General features: G+C 46.2%; 1 long non-coding RNA gene across 1 annotated transcript; it reads left to right on the top strand.

Moving 5' to 3' along the window:
* Positions 1–227: 227 nt before the first annotated feature.
* Positions 228–3,197, top strand: LOC127345848 (uncharacterized). The gene is made up of 4 exons (XR_007879041.2): positions 228–841; positions 984–1,232; positions 1,868–2,101; positions 2,690–3,197. It is a non-coding gene; the product is annotated as an uncharacterized lncRNA (long non-coding RNA).
* The last annotated feature ends 4,150 nt before the right edge of the window (positions 3,198–7,347 follow it).

The following is a 7,347-nucleotide window of genomic DNA, read 5'->3' as shown; positions in this document are numbered from 1 at the left end:
ATAAGGAGACTATGATACTAGTATATGATACCATGCATTGTGGAGATAGTAACATGTAGTAGTATCATACGCATGATACTTTTATATGATACTATGCATTGTGACTAGTCTTAGCCAAAGTCGGTGAGTAACATTGTAATTGCTATATACTCCCTCCGTGCCTGAATTATAAGACGTTTGGGATTTTACGTTCAACTTTTTCCACGTTACGAAATAATATGACTTTCCCGTTTTGCCCTGCGCACGGCCACGTTCCCCACCCTCGTTTCCACTCTCCTCGCTCGCTCCTCCGTGTCGCCGCACCCCATCGCCGGCGTCGTCTTGCTCTCGCGCCCCACCTCATCGCCGGCGTCTTCTTCCTCTCGCGCCCCCGCGGCGCCGCCTTGCTCCCCACCACCCTGTTTCCTCTCGCATCCCGCCCTCAACGACGCTTGTAGTCAGAGCTCAAAGGTCGCATTTTTTTTGCTCTGGCTACGTGCTCCTGGGTGAAGAGGCACTACTCCGGCGTAGATCTGCGTGTGCCAGCGACGTATTGCTGGGCGGGAGGCCCTGGATTTGCGTGCGCCGGAAACGTATTGCTCGGCGGAAGGTCCTGGATTTGCGTGCGGCGACGATGTGCTGGAGCGCAAGGATGCAATGGATCTGCCTCAGGAGCAACTGGAGCGCAAGGACGCGCATAGCTGAGGCAAGGCGAGGAAGGAGGGAGAAACCTGACGCGGATGCCACCGGCGGCCGCGGGAGATCTGGCTGGTGTTCTCAGACGTGGGGTTCGGTTTCTCGTCCTAGTCGCCGCCGGGTACTGCCTGCCGCTGCAGCCAACGACGCCATCCACGCCCATTTGGTGAGTACCTCTGACTCTCTCCCCTCCCACTTTCTTGGGCCCCTTTAGTTTGGTTCTCCTATTTCTTGCGTCATGATTTTAGCATAGTTCGATCTGAGACCTTTTTTTTCACCATACTTATGTATCGTCTTTGTTCCTACAGTTTCTGCAGCTTCTGATGGTGTCAAGGCGTGGGAAATACTGAAAGCAAAATCATTCAAGATAGACCTTGTTCTAACTGAAGTCAAACTTCCTTTGATGTCTGGGTTCTTGCTACTCTCCACGATCATGGAGCATGACGCTTGCAAGAATATCCCTGGTATAAGTATGTGCTCAATTTATGCCGTGTTTGATTGAAAATGTGGCGGCCTGCAGAAATGGGGAATGCAGTGAACAAGAAAGTTATGCTCAAGTAAGTTTCAAAAGTTAATACTCCAAGTATAATTTTGTCTGAACTTATATGGGGAGTATAATTTTGTCCGAACTTATATATGTGTGCTGAATTCAGATATCTTGCTGCTGCTTCCATGGGATGCTATAGTTAGCTACTCCAAGTAACTTTTATCCATGCAAATTTTAATAAATAAAATCAAAATAATAACCAGGGAAAAGATACTGAAAACGTTTGCATCCTGTGATCAATTTGTGTATTATTACTATGATCATGTTTTGGCGAATACTCCAAGTAGACTTTATACTCCTTTTCATGGAACTTATTTTCCCCTGAAACTCATTTTCGTCTGGCTGCTATTTCAGAACAGTATTCTCTTTAGGGAGAGTAGCTACTCCTGCACAGTAGGAGTGTAACAATACTTGATCCTTAGCAAACATTAAAACAATAGTTAACTGAAATTAGCTGGTCAGTGCTACTCGTTAGTCTATATGATTTCATTCACAGTCAATTACCAATTCCTTTCTTTCCTTCTCTATAAAAGTAAAGACATAATAATATAATTCTTGTGCAGCTTCCATGTTCTAGCAAGAACTATTTATTCCTTTGACATAGTTGCAGCCACTGACCAGTTCATTATCTGCCACGCCTACCAGATCATGAAGAAGGGCGGTCTCAAGGACTCTTTGCCTGTTGTAGAAAAATGTGGAATGATGTTTTATCGAAATTACACAAGGAAATTACAATAGCACTACTCGTTAGCCTTTATGCTATTTCGTCGGCCGGAGCTACGCAGGCGAGGCGCCGCAACGCAGTTCTGCGGCTACGCCGTCGACTTCCTCGACAAGGTCTCCGGCACCATCAAGATCGTCCCCATAGCCTCCAACAAGGTGAGCGTCTCGGTCATATGGTTTTTCATATTGTTTAAACAATTCTCCATATTGTTCTTCATCCTGTAGCGTGCAAACCTGCAATTGGTGTACTGCTTGCCTTGTTAATTGAAAAAAAATGCTGCGACGGGATGAAGTTTCAATGTCTGAATGATTTTGCTACAGCAGACGTGCTCCAAACCTTCCTTAATCATAGTATTTGGACTAGATATTGTGCTTGTGCTGTAGTAGTAGATACTATTCCTACAGCAGTATGTTTTTTTATGTCATTTTATCTGTTGAGATATTGTTGGAGTATCTACTCCACATCAATATCATCCCTGTTCCTCTTTGGTTCCAAGAGCCAAGTGGTTGCAAGCCTGCATATTTGGTTTCATACTTTGAAAAGCCTTTGTTCATATCAGTTCAGGCCATTAAAATTAGCAGATCATTAGATTAAGTGATTAACATTGTTGGAAACAAGTGGTTTGTTACAAACATGAACAGATTCTTCTAGTACAACGATTCTGAACCAGATTTTGTGCTTTCATCAAACTGAAACTTTCATATCCACATGTTGAATACTCCATTGTTGAGTCAAATGTGCAGTAAATAAATTCATATCCACATGAGCACCATATGGACATCATCTTCTTCGGGTGGAGTGAAATTCAAGTCTGGGAGCACCATATTGATCCTGAGTGCTACTGCTTCTGCTATTTGTTCAGGTACGAGGATGCTGTTGTTGTAATGTGTTCCTGCTCGTATATTTGTTCAACATAGGCTCTGATGTCTGCTGCTGCTCTCTGTGCGAGGAGCACCTGTGCGTGAGGCTCTTGGTGAGTAAGAACCTGGGAGCCGGTCTTCGACAAAGAGGCGAGGAGCACCTAGCGAGGAGGTTGTCGTCAAGGAGGAGGCGAAGCACACCTAGGTGAGGAGCTGCCTGGGCCGGAGGTGATCGTCCTCCAGGATGGTCCTGGGCGAGGACCTACCTGGGCCGGAAGAGATCGTCCTCCAGGATGGTCCTGGGCGAGGACCTGCCTGGGCCTGAGGAGATCGTCCTCCGGTAGCACCTTGCGCGGGAGACCTTCCTCCAAGAGCACCTTGGCGAGGATCTGCCCAGGCCGGAGGGGTGGAGGGTGGAGGGCGAGGGCGAGGGCGAGGGCAAGGGCGGAGGAGGAGGGCGAGCCCAGGCCGGAGGGGTGGAGGGCTGGAGGACCTGCCCAGGCGGAGGAGGATCTACCCAGGCGGAGGAGGAGGGCGATCGAGGATGGGCGATCGAGGACGGCAGCGATCTGGGCGTACCGATTCAAAATCTAGGAAGGGTAAAGTTGTCCTTTTACCCCTTTTCACCTGGTCGGGAACAGTCCCCAAACGTCTTATAATTCTGCACGGAGGGAGTAATAGATAATACCAGAAGTAGTAGGGGCTAATCCTGGGTACATCGTTTACTGATCCCGTTCCTGGTAGCACTTGGCGACTTCGTTCCATAACTCGTCATCTTGCGAGGCACGTGTCTTGACTTTCCAATTGCATTTGGCACCCACCGTGGGGTTCGATGCGTCTAGAGTTGTGTTCCAGGCGATAGCTCTCGTCGGAATCAAGTCGTTGGATGGAAGGCGGAGATGCGAGGCTTCTTCGGATCGCATTGGCTCTTAGTTTGGCGATCTTTGGCAAAGCTTGCAGCTTGCCCTACTCCTTTGATGAGCTTCCCAGTCGCTTCTTGTTGGTCTGTGTGCAGCGTTGCGGTTGCCTGGTGGTGGTCGGCCTCTAGTGGCGTCGCCTGCGACGGGAGGGCTGTCGACAGCGTGCATGTTCGTTGGCTCGCTCTTTGGGTGAGCTCCGGCCCGATACTGTTGCTGTCCCGAGTCTGCGTAGTCGTCGTAATCGTCGTGCTCGTTGTTCACGATCCCGGCGGTAGCTTCTGTGGGTGTGGCTTGGGTTCTTGTAAGCTGGATTCAGCATCTTGTATTGTTTCTTGTCGCCGTTAAGTGCATTATTAATTTAATGTCGGGCCTTTGGCCTTTTATCTTTTTTTTTTGAGATCAATAGGCTGCATATATTAGGCACACTCCGATGCCAAAAGAGTCACAATACATCCTGTCTAAAAAAGAAAACTTCATCCGATTCGCATCTGGCGGCTATGCCAAATCGACCAACCCCCTCCTCGATGATGACTTGGGGTGGCGGATGGGAATATGCCGGCCACTCTTTCTCTCGAGCGGATGGCTACATGGCGGATGACACCGTGGCTCGCACACGCACTTGCCGGCCTGCTCCGACCTAGCCCTAGCGCTCGCGCGCTGCCATCCTTTGGTTTCGCTCAAGAAACGCCGAGCTGGGCCACAATCTGCAGCAGGCCCATCAAGTACTGTATGCATTCGCGCTTCTTCCGCAGGCAGCCCCGCAGCGCTGTGGTGGATCGACGAACCACGAACCGAGGGCAGCTTTACGTAACTTCCGCGCGTGAAATGCTACTCGATCCGTATTTAAGTAGGTGCTGATCTCTGTCAGGAATCGATGTGGGACTAAAAAATCAACCTGAATGTATGTCCACAGCGCCAATCTGCTTTGTCGACACGGTAATGTAATTTGTTGTCATTTTTGGCACGACACCGCGAAGCCAGCTAGATCACGCATTCAACGCGTCCTCGTAGCTAACGTATAGTATGGTGCTAGCTGCTACCGCATCCAGGCGTGAACAAATAAAATAATTGCTTAGTTGTGTGTGCCCGCTGTGCTAGGTAAGGTGCGTGCATGCTTTTTCTTAATAGTGCCCGTGTTTCTCTATGTGGCTATGTAAGAAACATTGACTATACTTTGTTCAAAAGGATAAACCTTGACACAAAGAACAATATATTTTAACCAAAAAAACACAACTACCGTTGGGAGCAAAAACAAATATCAAAATGAAAAATATAACAGTTGTGGGAAACAATACTTTCAAATACGAGGAAAAACATAAAAATACGCGTGAAAAAAATTCACAACCACATATGGAAGAAGAGTTCAATACAAGACGTAGATCAAAATTGCGTCCCAACAACAAATCTCTCTCCTCTATTCTAGGAAAAGAATATTATGTCCTAGAAACAACTCGTGTCTACTCAAGGAACAAGAATATTTCATCCGAGAACAACCCGCGTCTACTCAGAGAACAAGAATATTGCATCTGACGAACAACCCTGGTCTACTCAAGAAACAACAATATTGCGCCCGATGAACAACTCTGGTCTACTCAGGGAACAAGAGTATTGCGTCCGAGGAACAACTCTGGTCTACTTAGGGAACAAGAATATTGCTTCAGAGGAAGAAATCTCGTCTACTCAGGGAACACAAATATTGCATCCAAGGGACAACCCTCGTCAACTTAGGGAACAAGAATATTGCATCTGACGAACAACCCTGGTCTACTCATGGAACAAGAATATTGCGTCCGAGGAACAACTCTGGTCTACTCAGGGAACAAGAGTATTGCGTCCGAGGAACAACTCTGATCTACTTAGGGAACAAGAATATTGCGTCCGAGAAACAACCCTCATCTTCTCGGGGAACAAAAATATTGTGCCCGAGGAACAACAAGAATATTGAGTCTAAGGAACAACCCTCGTCTCCTCAGGGAACAAGAATATTGCATCCAAGGAACAACCCTCGTCAACTCAGGGAACAAGAATATTGCATCTGGCGAACAACCCTGGTCTACTCATGGAACAAGAATATTGCGTCCGAGGAACAACTCTGGTCTACTCAGGGAACAAGAGTATTGTGTTTGAGGAACAACTCTGGTCTACTTAGGGAAGAAGAATATTGCGTCCAGGAAACAACCCTTGTCTACTCAGGGAAAAAATATTGCGCCCAAGGAACAACAAGAATATTGAGTCCAAGGAATAACCGTCGTCTACTCAGGGAACATGAATATTAAATCTGAGGAACAACCCTCGTCTACTCAGGGAACAAGACTATTGAGTCCGTGAAACAACCCCCGTCTACTTAGGGAACAAGAATTGCGTCCGAGAAACAAATCTCATCTACTTAGGAAACAAGAATATCGCGTCTGAGGAACAACCAACGTCTACTTAGAGAACAAGAATATTGCGTTCGAGAATAAATCCCAACTACTCATGAAAAATTAAATTCATGAAGGAACAAATCTCATGTAGCGTTGGAACAAATTGTAATACTTTTTTTGAAAAAAGTTATTCCTGATGGAAGAAAATTTAGATCATGTGAGAAAAAAGTGAGAAAAAAATTAGGATTAGAAAAGGCATAAATCATGGAAAATATAACAGGCTGAAAAATGAAAATATAGTAAAACTAAAGAAAAATGAAAGATATAAGTGGAAAAAAATATAGGAAAAAAATGAAAAGTAAAAGAATATATGTGCACTCGTCGTAAGAACATGTCCACTCTAAAAAAGAAACAATTTTGTTGACCGGAAAAATGGTAAGGAAATTGAAAGAAAAAAAGAATGAAAAAAAACCCGAAAAAAGAAAAAGAAAAACCTACGTGAAGGTAAAGAAATGAAAGGAACGGACTGAACAGAATTCACGTATGGATGTGTGGCTCCGAACAAACTGCATGTCAAAGCATGGAAAACAAAAAAGGGAAAGCGATATGAAGAACCCCGGACGGTGAAGCAACGCGAATGCAAAGTTGGGCCGAGCCCATAATAAAATCCCTTAAGCGAAATGAGCGCTCCACGGCGCGCGCGCGCCAGTGAGTTGTTCGCGCTCGGAGCCAAGGCCCAGTTCAGCGAGCGATGCAGCCTTCCCCGTTCGTCCGAGTGTTATGCGACCTGCTCGATTCTGCCCAGTGCCCACCGCCCCAACCGCATATGCCCTCATCTCTCCCCTGTTCGTCCACGCCCCGATCTCCGCGAGCCCCAATCGACCAAGCGAGCGATGGAAAACATCTTATGTAGTTAAATTCCATTTGAAGGTATCATCGTTTTCAGTTAGCTAAACGAAAATAAGGCGATATAAAAGGTGTATCCATCTATTCCATCTGTTCTGTGCTCAAGGTTCTTGTAAAACTAATATTGAGAGGTGTTGAGCACATCACATTTGCGACGGTAACATTCTTATGATTGACAATATTATAGAGAGTCGGGTAATCCTCGGCGATTGGCTTATCACCTAACCCTCCCAAAATCTAGTGTCTAGTTCATTACCAATCATGAAAGATCCCCTCGCAAAGAACTCTTCCTTGATGTTCACTAATCCTTTCCAAAATAGAGACTCACTAGTAGCTGAAATCCAAGATAGAG

Source organism: Lolium perenne, chromosome 3, assembly GCF_019359855.2.
Source record: "Lolium perenne isolate Kyuss_39 chromosome 3, Kyuss_2.0, whole genome shotgun sequence".
NCBI classification, from domain to species: domain Eukaryota; kingdom Viridiplantae; phylum Streptophyta; class Magnoliopsida; order Poales; family Poaceae; genus Lolium; species Lolium perenne.
Note: the sequence above shows the minus strand (reverse complement) of the source record. Positions and strands in the feature narration are given on the sequence as shown.